This window comes from Solanum pennellii, chromosome 1 (genome assembly GCF_001406875.1).
Source record: "Solanum pennellii chromosome 1, SPENNV200".
NCBI classification, from domain to species: Eukaryota; Viridiplantae; Streptophyta; class Magnoliopsida; order Solanales; family Solanaceae; genus Solanum; species Solanum pennellii.
The window spans coordinates 21,475,060-21,489,348 of record NC_028637.1 but is presented as its reverse complement, the minus strand read 5'-3'; the positions used below and the strand labels follow the sequence as shown (position 1 = coordinate 21,489,348).

General features: G+C 37.1%; 1 long non-coding RNA gene across 1 annotated transcript; it reads right to left on the bottom strand.

Moving 5' to 3' along the window:
- Positions 1–448: 448 nt before the first annotated feature.
- On the bottom strand, positions 449–2,759 carry LOC114075127. Its single transcript, XR_003575491.1, has 2 exons — positions 1,918–2,759; positions 449–855 (listed from the first exon to the last, which is right to left on the bottom strand). It is a non-coding gene; the product is annotated as an uncharacterized LOC114075127 (long non-coding RNA).
- Between the last annotated feature and the right edge of the window lie 11,530 nt (positions 2,760–14,289).

Below are 14,289 nucleotides of genomic sequence, written 5' to 3'. Positions count from 1 at the left end.
GTGGTTATCCGATAATTAATTTTTTTGGTAAAAAAGAATAACTTGTCTTGAATAGAAAATTTGAACTATTTTTTATATAGTTAGAATCATTTTAAAAAGGAAAACGGAAATATTTCCCTACTAAACGAGATATTTTCTTGAAAAAATAATTTTATTTTTTAGTTCATGTGAAGTTGACCAATTTTAGTTAAATTATTTAACGAAATGGACGTCCTTCGAGGATTTGAAATTTTCGACCTTAAGGCTTACGACAAATATTGACAAGTAATTAAATGCGGTGTTGTAAAGAGGAAGAGAGAGTTGAACCCAAGTCTTATTTCTGTCCGCGTGGTCCAATACTTGGACCTCTTTTTGTTTTGGGCCAAAGGCCCAATTCTTGACACCTTTGTATGTATCCCAAGCTAAAATTTTGAAATTTATCTCTTTAGTCCTTAGGACCATCTTCCACTTTTCCTAAAATTCTAACATGGTAATGATAATAGCAAAAGACAAGGGCTTAGACCCCAAAATAACAAAAATACAAATTTGACAATATTTCCAATTCTCATCCGATTCTTCTATGCATCGACGCTTGGGGACCTGTTCCTCGTTTCCATTGATCGGCTGACGCAAGAGACAACGGTAATAGGCTTCTGTGGCCAAATCTAGATGCAAATGAAGAAGTATTTGAGTCTGAATAGGATTCCACCACCGATCACGTGCATTTCACAACAAACAATCGTGCGTCAATATTAAATTCAACTGAAGTACATGTTTATCTAAATGAACCTACGCATCGACTTTTGGGGACCTGTTCCTTGTTTCCATTGACCGACTGACTCAAGAGATAACGCTATTGGGATTTTGTGACCCAATCTAGATGCAAATGAAGAAGCATTTGAGTCCGAATAGAATTCCACCACCGATCACATGCATTTCACAACAAACAATTGTGAGTCAACATTAAATTCAATTGAAGTACATGTTGTTTAACTAAATAAAAACAAAGCAGAGGAATAATAAGCAAGGGTGAGGGCCATTCACAAAGTTGAATTTAAGATAATAATCACCTAAATATAGAAGATATACCACAAACTAGCCTAGTTTATAACTAACAATTACGCTCATCAAAACTGTAAGAGAATAACTTTAAATTAATCGAGTGCCGGACAGATTAATCTAACCAAAACCAAACAACAAATCTGAAAAACATAACATTTTGTAAGCGAGAAAAAATCATGGAAAAGGAGAATGCATTATGACCATTTTTAGAATAAATAACATGCTAGGAATATCCTTCCAAATAGCTCAACCAACAATCAAAATGAGAGCAAATAACAACAATATGTTCTCCTAAAAGAACATTCAGATTTCAGAAGCATTTCAAAGTAATCTTAAATGAACAAAATAAGAACAAATCATTATGCTATCACACATATTAAATTGATTAGAACTCGAACAACTAAGGCTCAAGACATGTTGGACATCATATTACACTATGGCGGGCATAATGAAAGGCGAAGACTCATAAAAAATCAATCCATGAGATTAAACATATAATCAACTAAAAGAACCATCATACAATAGCTCTAATAAGATTAAGCCTAAGCTAAATCAATAACAATATAGATCCGAAATGAATGTTTTTGATACTAAATGAAGAAGAGATCATAATCGACTCCATGAAACTAAATTAGGCTTAAACAACTTCCCCCATGTTCATAGCGAAAGATTGTACAACCTACGATGAAATAAACAAATCATTATAACATCCAAATACCAAACACTGCAGAAATCTAACAAGAACAAGTCATAAATCAACACAAAGGCAGTCAATAAGCTGATTTAATACTGAAACTAAAACACCATCAAAGACACTTCAATATAAACATAAAACAGCAAAAAACTAATTAAACTGAAACAAAGAAGAGCAATCACCTCTTTCCGGACAGCGAAGTGGAGACAGTGACGAGCTAGGATGAACAACAACTTTTACAAACAAATGGAAACTCGAACACATATGATCAACCAAAATTCAGTGCAAAACCTCAGACACGGAGGAACTTGAAAGAAACAGATTCAAAACGAAATAAAAAGTGTGATAATCCGACCAAAACTAAGTTTTCCACTTTGAACGTCTCACTATATTTTTCTTTGCTTAGTCTTTGCTTGAAGTATCTATTAATATTTCTATAAAATTTTCGACTAAAAAAAGTCCCACCCTTTAGATGAAAAGAAAAGACGTTTATGTAGTGGGAATCTTAGGTTTTACCTTTTGGGGGAAAAAGGTATATTTTGGGTGAGAACAAGGGCGGAATTGAAACCCTAGAATCAAGTCTCAATTCAAAATTTCCAAGGATGAAGGAACAGCTGGATTGTACGAGAATTCAAACCAAACCCGCACAAAAAAATCAGACAACAGGGGCAGCGTGGAGGGCTTGGATCGATCGATCGATCATCCGTGAGTGCTATGTGGCTTTATCTCCAAGTGAGCAAGGACGACCAGACACAGCTGGAAGGAGTGAAAAGCAAACTGATCTACTATATAAGTGTACTGGTGAGGAAGACGTCAACACGGAAAAGAGAAACGCATCTTCTTTTTTTCGTGTATTTTAACGGAAAAAGGCGTCGTTTGGAGATATTGTTGCTGCCCTCGTGAACTCAACCTCGCATGAGGCGCTTCTTGACGTCGGTGGTGTTGCTCATGCACGTTGTCGCTGCTTCGCGACATGGTTTGTATTTTGTTGAAGAAGAAAGGTTGGGTCGGGTTCTTAGGTATGGGCTGGGATCCAAGGAAAAGGAATTGAATTTTTGTCTATCAACACTTTCTGAATGCAAATGGGTTAGTTAGGGAATTAAAAATGTGGGCTAGGAAATTATTTGTGTTGAATGCAGGGCCCAAAAATGTGTTTAAGGTTAGGTAATAGAATGACAACTAGGAAATATCATTACAAATTGCAAATTGGGCCAAGCTAATTAAAGACTTAGCCAAATTTGGATGTAATATGTGAAGAAATTAAATAGGACGAAGTAATATTAATTAATTAATGAATTTTTTAATCTTAACGAAATAAAATAATCAAATTTTATTACAAAATGATTAAAGCATCAACTTACATCATAACTAGAATTAAGACTAACAAAAATTAATGAAAATTTTAACTTAAAAGTGTCAAATCTTTTCGTGACGACTTCAACTATTTATGGAACATACTAATTGAATATATGTACTGTATAAAACACATTAATTATTTAGAATATTACACAAATAAGTAAAATCATTTTAAAATCTTAAAACAATATTTCAGATTTTCCATAAAACCAATTATTTCAAATTGTTTGATTAAGAAGCTCAAAAATTAATTTCTATCGTGGTGGGTCAAAATTGGTTGTCAATAATTGTCCCACATTTTACTTGGATTGATGCAAGAAATTCAAGGAAAATGAAATTGACGAATCTAATTTTGACCAATCATATCTTCATCTTGGAAAAGGTATTTGGTACGGACAATAGGAATTATGGTCGAACCCCGCAAATGGATTTCCTACATATCTCAGTCTATATGACAATTCAGGCTACTTATAGTTCGATACGCTTGATTTAACGCACAATTTTGAAAAAATTCAAAAGAAATCCTGATATCAACTTATGAGGAGATTGGAATGCTAGAGAATAATATTAAAGAGAGAATGTTGGGATATAGCAGATTTTTCAACACAGATTCTGCGTACATATCCCTCAACATAGGGAATCAGGCTGCATGTAGCTCGACTCAATCGGTTGAAAAGGAAATCTATTGTGCAAGATAACCTTTTGGTTCTGGAAAAGCGACAAAGTAAGTTGAGTATGAAAAAAAGGCATGCGACCTCTTAGCCATGAATTTGGAGCGCTTGACACCCATAATTATGAACTTGCACGTACATGATTTCTAAAGCTCTTGGTGTATTGTCAATCGGATTAGAAAGATGCTTTTGGTAAAAACAAGAATTTATAGACGCAACACTAAAACCAAGAGACCTAAAGAAGAACCCACATGCCTTCTGATAGGGTTGTGGTTTGATTGTGGTGGATGTTACTTCTTTGCTCGCGTCGTAAGAGTTTGAAACTCCTCTTTGGACTATGTCTAGTTCGCTACTAATAAAAGGTTACATGTTGTGTTGCATCCTTTTTTATGTCATCAACACCTGTGGTTTCTTTTGGAGAATTCATACTTCCGGGTGATCTCGATGGAGACTGAGATAAAACTCATTAGCATAAAAATGAAATTCAAATAGGAGATAATGTCTTTTACCGTGTTGACACTTAATTGCTCTCCTTGGACATCTGACATCAACTCAATTGATTTTGACGTAAAACAAATAAAGCTTGTGTCTCATATTTGCAATATAATTTTCAATGTACTCTTTCTTTAATGTCAAAGTAATAAAAGACTGATGCAATGTGTTGATAGTTTTCTCAATGTCATGGCTGGTGATTCTTTTGATGTCGTCTTTCCAAAAAAAAAATGCAATTGATGTTGATTTTCTTGCAACACATGGTCTCCTTCTTTGCAATGTATTGGCCTTTCTCTTGCAATGTACAATTTTGTTATCTTGCAATGCATATCTTCTTCCTCTTCATATGCATGGTTTTCTTCTCTTTTGATGCATGACTTCTTCCTCCTCCTATGCATGATTTCCTTGTCTTGCGATGGATGACTCTTTCTCTTTCTATTAACAATTTTCTTCTCTTGTAATGCATGACATCTTTCTCTTGCAATGCATGTCTTCCTTTTTTGTATGCACAATTTTCCGCGATGCATGGCTTCCTTCTCTTTCAATGCATGACTCATTTCTCTTCATATGCACAATTTCCTTCTCTTGCAATGCATTACTTCTTTTCCACTATGCATGATTTCCTTCACTTACAGTGCATGACATCTTTCTCTTGGTATGCATGAGTCCTTCCTCTCGCGATGCGTCATTCCTTCCTTTCGTGATGCATGATTCATTCTCTTGCAATGCATGATTATATCTCTTCCAATTTATAAATCTATTTCCCGCGATGCACGATATTTTCTGCAATGAATAAATCTCATCGTATGATGTATGAACCTCTTTCCTCATAATGCATGATTTTATTCTTTTTCAAGCGATGCATGACATTTTCTCCTGATATGTTTGGCTTCCTTCTCTTGCTATGCATGGTTTTATTTCTCTGAATGTGATCCCTAGTACCAAACGGAGATAGTGCTTCATCGAGAAACATAGTGATCTTATAGATACGTTCTGGACGGTGATATCATCTTAATTGAAAATAAAGTAAAAAAGACCTCCGGGCAGTGATATTATCATGTCTGATAATATGGTGCAGGTGATGTCCTCCAAATATCTTTAATTGATGAAAACCAGCTGAATGTCTCTCCTCAGGGTATTCTCATTTGTTCCGTCTCAAAACATAGTTGCACATTCATTATGGACTTCGTGTTGTTGGGAATTAAATGAAATAATGTTGTTAATATTTCCAAATCTTTGATATAAGAAGCATAAAATATTTTCTGCACCCATGGAAAAAGTTGTCAATTTTGGGGATCTCATCGCCCTTTTGACTTCTTCATATTCATCGAATGGAGAAATATACTGATTTTGATATAAACCTATAAACCGACATCCGCGGAAAATTGTTAGTTTTAAAATAAACTGATATGTGTTGATCTCTTTGCTTGTGTGCTCCTTGTCTTGCTATCTCCGGTTGATTTCTCCAATCTCCCGCCTCTTGATAGATAAGAAAACATATTTTATGCCATAAATAAATGAAACATAAAGTAAAAGCTTTTTAGAAAACGGATTTTAGAAAAAGTAGTATTTGGAAAAGGTCACCAACAATCTTCATGTCACGTCAAGCTTAGCGAACTTCTTTGAGACTGATGTTGGGATCTCTATCCTGATTATTTGCTGGAAAGTATTCAAAGGTTCTCTAAAATGCTGATGAACTCATATTGAAATTTTAAGGCCACTCTCAAAATTTGTGTCCTAGTTAACTGTCTTGGCTTATCTTTAACTGTCAGTGAGCCAGTCACGAAATGTTGGAGATTTTTTCAAAAATTCTGTCCCAGTTGTGAATCTCAAGGTAATTTCAATTTTGACTTATTGAAGAATAATCTTCTTCTTGAGAATTTTTGAGTCCCTCTTGTAAAATTCTATCCTAGTTTCTATTGTAAAAAGAAGTAGAAATCTTATAGGAGATATGATCAAACCATTGTGGCGCTTACCTATCTCGTTAAGGTAGGAAACAGGTCAAATGTAGTTCCACCTCTAAGGTAAACAATAGTAAGAAATTTACAAAGAAACCGACCAAAGTCGACATAGGCCGCTTACGTATCTCATTCTTGAGAATTTAGGTCGAAAGTAGTTCAAGTACAAAGAAATATTAAAAGATGATAAATTGGGTAACCGAGGCAGACATAGACTGCCTATGTATCTAATTCTTGAGAATTTAGGTCATACATAGTTCATTACAAGAGGAATCAAATTTTAAACAAAGATATTACAAGCAAATAGAATGATTACAAAGAGATGACACGAATACAACATGAAGCTTCACGTATAATATCTCTTGACAGCGTCAGAGTTGATCAGTTTAGGCCATTCAGTGCCATCCATCTCCAACAAGACCAAAGCACCTCCAGATAATACCTTCCGAACCATGTAGGGTCCTTGCCTATTTGGTGCAAATTTTCCTTTGTACTCATCCTGATTAGGAAATATGCATTTGAGGACCAACTGAAAAACTTCAAAAATTATGGCTCTTACTCTCTAGTGAAAGCGCGGATCATTCTCTGTCGATACAGTTGACGATGGAAAACATCAAACATTCTCTTCTAGTTAATCAATGTTAACTGACCGGTCCGTTTGCGAATCCATTCGACATTACTTAAATCAGCTTCTTGGATGATTCTCAAGGAAGGTAACTCAACTTCAGCAGGTATTACTGCTTCTATTCCATATACTAATAAGAATGCAGTAGCTCCAATCGACATCCTGACAGGCGTTATATAACCCAACAATGCATATGGATACATCTTATGCCAACCTCAATGATTGTTAATCATTTTCCTCAAAATCTTCTTAATATTCTTATTGTCGGCCTCTACAACTCCATTCATTTGAGGACAATAAATGATTGAGTTTCGGTGACTAATCTTAGACTTCGCACATATATCTCTCAACAAAAGACTGTTGATATTTGCACCATTATCAGTGATAATAAATCCTTGTACTCCAAACCTACATATCAAATTATTGGGAACAAAATCAGATACAACTTTCTTGGTCATCGACTCTTATGAAGCTACTTCTACCCACTTGGTAAAGTAGTCGATGGGAAGTAAAATAAATCTATGTCCGTTAGAGGCGGATGACTCTATTGGGCCAATGGCATCCATGTGCCCCAAGCTACAAATGGACAAGGAGAACTCATAGAATTGAGTCGTGAGACGCACTCGAATCAGATCCCTATGCACTTAACATTAATGAGATTTCTCCACGATGTTGAAACAATCATACTCCACATTCATCTAACAATAACTGGATAGAAGGATCTTTCTAGATAGAGTAAATCCATCCATGTGTGTACCGCAAACTCTGGCATGTATGTGTTTAAGAAGTTTTGCAGCTTCAGCAGCACGAGTGCATCTTATAAGACCTAAATCTGGAGTTCTCCTATAAAGGATTTCCCCACTTAGAAAGAAGTTGAGGGTCATACGACATATCGTCTTTTTCTGATTCAGTGTTATATTTTCAGGATAAACCCGGTCTCTAAATACCTCTTGATATAAAAATACCATGGCAGACCGTATAATTATGCTTCAACATGTGAACAATATAATGGCTGCTCTTTTACCTCTATATCCAGAGGATGAATATAACTCGTATTTGGATGCCTAATCATTGAGGCAATGGTGGTAAGAGCATCAGCGAACTCATTCTGTGTCCTGGGAGTGTGTCTGAATTCAATCTTACAAAACCTCCTACAGAACTTATGTATATACTGCACATACGGTGTGATCTTTGGGTTCTTCACAGCCTATTCTTCTTGAACCTGATGAATCAACAAATATGAATCTTCAATAACCAGCAACTCGTGGACATTTATGTCAATGACCATCTTCAACCATAGAATGAAAGATTCATATTTAGCCATGTTGTTCGTACAGTGAAATTGAAGTTTATTCGTCATAGGATAGTGTTGACAAAATACTGACACTAAAATCGCTCTGTTACCTTTTCCTTGGTGATTTGCCACTCCATCAAAGAAGACTCTCCAACCAGGGTATGCTTTAGAAATACCTTCACCCAGAAATACTACCTCTTCGCGGGGAAATAAGTCTTGAGCGTTTCACATTCCTCATCGACTGGATTTTCCGCAAGATAATCAGCCAAGTCTTGTGCTTTTATCGCCTTCTGGATCACATACACAATCTCAAATTCACTCAAAAGCATTTGCCATTTAGCAAACTTTCTAGTCGGCATTGCTTTTTGAAAAATGTACTTCAATGGGTCCATCCTGCAAATAAGATATGTGGTATACGAAGACAAATAATGTCTCAACTTCAAAGCGATCCAAGTCAAATCACAATATCTTCTCTCAAAGAGAGTGTAGCGAGCCTCATAAAGAGTGAATTTCTTGCTGAAGTAATAAATGGTTCACTCTTTCTTCAATATATCGTCATGTTGACCAAGAACGCATGCAAATACTTCATTCAAGACAAACAAATATAACAACAACGGACTCTCTTCTAGCGAAAAACTAACACTGGTTGTTAGACAAATAAATCTTGATGGCATCAAAAGCAGTTTGACATTCTTCAGTCTATTTTGTCAAAACATCTCTTTTCAATAATTTGAATATAGGCTCACACACCACAGTGGATTGAGTTATGAACCGACTAATGTAGTTTAACCTTCCTAAGAAACTCATCACTTCTTTCTTCGTCTTCGGCGGAGGTAACTCCTGAGTTGTCTTAATCTTGGAACGCTCAAGCTTAATGACCCTTCTACTGACTATAAATCCCAACAACTTTCCAGCTAGTACCCTAAAAGCACATTTGGCGGGATTTTACTTCAACTTGTATCGATGATGAGTCAAATTGTGAAAACTCTCGCGGGACTTGATTATGATGTTATATAAATACACCTCAATCTCTTTGTTAATCATGTCATGAAAGATGGTCGTCATAGCTCTTATATAAGTAGTACTGGCATTTTTGATACCAAATGACATCACCCTATAAGTATATACACCCGAAGGTGTAATGAAAGTTATGTTCTCTTTATCTTCTTCATTCATCAGAATCTTGTGATATTACCGTGTAACAATCCACAAACGACTACATTACATGCTTGGCACAATTATCAGTTAGAATGTGGATATTTGCAACGGAAAAATATCGTTTGGGCTTGCTTTGTTGAGACCTTTGTAGTCAACACAAATTCTGATCTTCCCATCTTTCTTGGCAATCGGGACAACATTGGCCAACCAAGTCAGATATTGTGTCACTTCCTCTATTTGAGACTCGGTCTCTTTGGTAATCTCTTCTTTGATCTTTAAACTTAACTCAGACTTGAACTTCTGAGTCTTTTATTTTACTGGATGAATCCTTGATTAATCGGCAATTTGTTGGACACCACACTTGTACTTAGCCCTAGCATATCTCTGTAAGTCCAGACAAATACATCAATGTATTCTGTAAGAAAATGAATAGGTCCCTTTTATTACCTTCGTAAAAATAAACACTTATTCGAATTCTTTGATACACTTCCCGTCTCCAAGATTCACATTCACAGTTTCTTCCGAATTCGGTTGTTGTTGGTTCTCAAACTGTCGTAACTCTTCAGCAACATGTTCCGGTACATTATATTCTTTACCTACATCATTACCTGCCTCATTTTTTATCTTTTAGCTCATGAAATTCCATGAAATTGGCGAGTTTTGAATTAATATTACTGAAATCATAAACAGACAAAGTTAGAAAAGTAAATATAGAAAATAAGCGAATTTTCAATAAAAGAGGCTTTTAGTTAAATCGAAAAACAAGCACAAACTTTGGCCATGTCAAAGGACATTTTGCCTTTTTAATCATCACAAGGGAATTTTAAAACACAAAAAATTAAAATTTACATAAGTGGTGGATCTCGGGCCTTCTGCGGACTACCACCGATTTCCAAAACAAGCATAGATATATAACATTTGTACCAAGATGTACGGGAGATCAAAAGTGACTTGGAGGTCAAATTCTGCAATGTCTCCCCTGGCTTGGCATCGCGGATTTCGGAAATCTCGACCTCATCCTCCATGAACGCATCAATTTCTTCAAAAAGGTCCCAAAATCTTTTCTAAGGGCCATCATCGACGGTGTATTCTCGAACTGGGAATGATTGGTACAGATGAAGAATCGACTATCCAATGGTTTATCAACATTCTTGCTCTTCATTTGTTCTTCATCATCTGTGGGAACATACCCCAATACAAACTTTGATCCTTTGGCGGGAACTTGGATATGCTCGACAATTCCTTTGAAATTTATTCCAAATCCAAAACCTGGTTCGAACTTTCTCTGAATAATCACATTAGCAATCATTTTTTATACATAAGGCATAGGGGGTTGTGAATCCAAATCATCATCAATGGAATTTACCAGCTTCAGCATGTACAAATCACATCCTCGAGAAACTTCATCAACGATCAGGTGATACCCATTAGAATGACTTCCCTCACCATGAATCCACAACTCCTGCTCCTTCGAAACAAATTTCATCAGTTGGTGAAGGGTAGAAGGCACAACCCCAGGCATGTGGATGAACAGCCTTCCCAAAAGGAGATTGTAGCTGGTGTCCAACACCTGGAACTCCATGTTGAACTCTGCAGGACACATCTGAATAGTCAAGTTAATTTCCCTCAATGTTCCCTTTGCACTTCATCGAAGGCCCTCACACAGACTTGGTTCTGAAGCTTTTTCAAGTCAAATTTTAGCTGCCTCAGAGTCAACAGTGGGAAAATATTGAGGCCGAATCCATCATCGACCAAGACGCGTTTGATAACCTTGTCTCGACTTGCAATGGGGATATGTAAAGCTTTGTTGTGAATCTTCACATCAAAGGGCACCTCTTCTTCACAGAAATTGATTCAGTGTCCTCAGATGATCTTTTTATCATAGCTATTACATTGTCACTATTGGTGCCCACTAGCACATACGTGTCATCCAAAGCCTTCATCAGGGTTCTTCTATGCAGGCTGCGAACGAGTCAACAAAGCCTATACGAAAATCTGAGTTAGAGACTTTTCTAGATGATTCACAATGGAATAATATTTTAGCTGTATTATTCTCCAAAATTCCTCAATTTCGGCCTCACATATGGGTCTCTTAATTTGTTCCTTCATTTTCCCCTTTGAGCCAACTCTTCTAGTGTGTAACATATACCGAACCTAGTCATACCTTGATCAGAAGCAGTTTTAATCACAAAATTTGGTCGGGCAGGAGTTTCTTTAAACAGCAAGGCAACAACCTTCTCGGGTGTTAGAATCACAAATGATTTCCTCTCTAATGCTCAATGAAGATACATCCCTTTCCAGTTCATCATGAGCGATATTTATTGGAACAACTTTTTTAGCCATGCACCAATGGTCATCTGTCTCTATCATATTGATAGTGACGCCCCCACGATTTGGCAAAGGATTACTATTGACATTAGGCACGACTGTCTTGAGAGAGACCACTTTTTAGTCAATCAGATCTAGGATCTTATGCTTAAGGTTAATACAATCTTTGGTATCACGTCCAAAACTATTGGAGTGATATATACACCTCTTATCAGGTTTGTAAAACTTTGAGCTAGTGTCAACCGGCTTGGGCCCCACTAGATGAATATATCTTGCTGCAGTTAATTTCTCAAACAATTTTGTTTAGCTTTCGACGAATGGAGCGAAAATTTTGGCGGGAATTTTGTCAAATCTAGGAGGGGGGGAGGGGGCGATTGTAGTTTCCTTGCTAAGGGGGAGGGCATTTGACGATAATTTGGAGTGTTAGGACGGGGGGATTGATATCTTGGATATGAGTTGGTTAGGTAATTCAGCGTTGAAGCTTGGTAGTTTAGGGGGGTATTTTGCTAATGTGGAGATGGGGTTTGATACATCAGCGGAGGCATTTTGTAATTTGATTGCACATTGGAGCAGTTGGGAGAGGCATATCGACAGTGATGGGGTGGAGTTTGGTAAAGTGGAGGGGAAGTTTGGTAGATGGGAAAGGGGGGAGCTTGATAACTAAGAGGGGGAAGTATTTTTGTAATCAGGAGTGGTATTTTGATAATTGGGGAATAGGTATTTTGGAAATCATCTTATGAATAACAAGACATGTATGAACTCTGTGAAGGTCAAAACTGACCTTGGTATGACGAGGATAACATGGGGGTTTTCTTCCCCTCATAAAAGATAGTGGACATATCTTCTCGTTTCTTCTTCAACAAACCCGAGGATTCGGGTGAGGCAGCAAACACGGCAATCTTCCCGGTTCTTGATCCCTCTTCGATAGTCTCACCTACTTTGACTATTTCAGCAAACTTTGCTCCAACGAGAAACATGATTCGATCATAATATTTGGGTTATTGAACCCGCATGAATACTTCGACGATTTACTTCTCAGACATAGGATACTGAAGTCTAGTTCCTCCTTTCGCCATATATTTGCAAACTCTGTGTAGCTTTCATTTGATTTGTGTTTCATTTTTTCCAAGGATTAATGGTCAGGAACGATCTCCAATTTTAAGAAAATTGTTACATAAAATCCTTAACTAGTGAATTATAGCTAGGCCACTGTGTTGTTTCATGAGATGTAAACCACTCTAGACCCTCTCGACTCAGACTTCGACTAAAAATCCGCATCAATAAAGCTTCATCTTTCTCAACTCCCATGAGTTGGTCACAATAGTTCCTTAGGTACTCTAAGGGGTTCCCTATTCCTCCAAAAACTTCAAATTTTGGCACCTTGAAACCTTCCGGGAGATCCAAATTCGAGTGAATGCACAAGCCCTCATAGCTCAAACTGGCGACCTCAGAAATACACTGCAACTCTTTCATTGCCTTTTGAATCTCTTCCTTTATATCTATCTTTGCGGCCTCTTTCTTTGACCTCCACTCACTTTTTTGTTTATCATAGTGGTGGAGCTCGGATCCATTAACGTCATGCTCATTGGGGACGGGGATTCGGATAATGGTTTTTTAAGGTAGGGGTGGAGTGACTGAGGGACTTTAGGAATTCAGGATAGTGTGGTAATTTTGGGGGAAAGTTTGGGGGTTAGTATTTTGTTTTTGGCGATGGAGGGAACAATGGGGTTTTAGGTATTTTGGTTTTAAGGGGTTGTACTGGTTTGGTGGTTGGCCTTTTGTGGGGGAGGTGACGCTTGAGGATTGATATTTTGAGGAGGGGTGGGTCTTGATTGCAGGCGGAGGTGTATTGAGGATTCTGGGTGGCTAGGTCGATGATTGAGGGATTATGAGCATGAGTAGAAGGTGAGTTCTGAGCTTGTTCCACGATGAAGAAGTAATGTGAGACAGAGGCCTTCCGTCTATTGGAGCATTGACACTAAAATCGGAGGAGGCAAATCTTGCTTTCTCTGCATCTCAACCCTCATTTCAGCAATTTGTTGCATCAACTGCATGATAAGTTCATTTTGATCGGCGATAGCGGGTTGAGTGACCACAACGTTAGTAAGACTGATTGCTTCGTTGTTATAACCCGTTGCTGCTTTTCTCTTAACTGAACCTTGACTAGTAAGGGAATCTTTAGGGCACTTCGATTTTGTTAAATATGGATGATCAACCAGTTTATTGACATAGACCAGTTTTTGATTACCTGTTGAAAAAAACAACTCAAAGGCAAATTTGATAATTTAAGTTCAGGATAAATAATGCTAAATATCATATAGAGATCATGTACACACATAGGAGTTTCTTTGTTTGAGGACATGCTATCCCACGAGTAATGGAAACCCATTTTGGACAAGCTCGGAATTTTCTCCTTTTTAAAAATTTAAGATTATCTCGGAAAGGTTAAACTGTATTGGGCAAAGGTCTTCTTGTTGCGTCTCTCCTGTCTGTTAATCTGAACTCAACATTTCCCTTGTAGAATGAAAGGGAAAAGAAAATTTCAAAGGATATGGGTTGGACCTTAAAAGGCTGCCTACGTATGTCGCAAGGAGAATTCAGGCCCTATGTAATTCTAATACAAAAGAAAATTCTCATTTTTTCATTCATTCGTCTTCAGCGATTACAAGGAA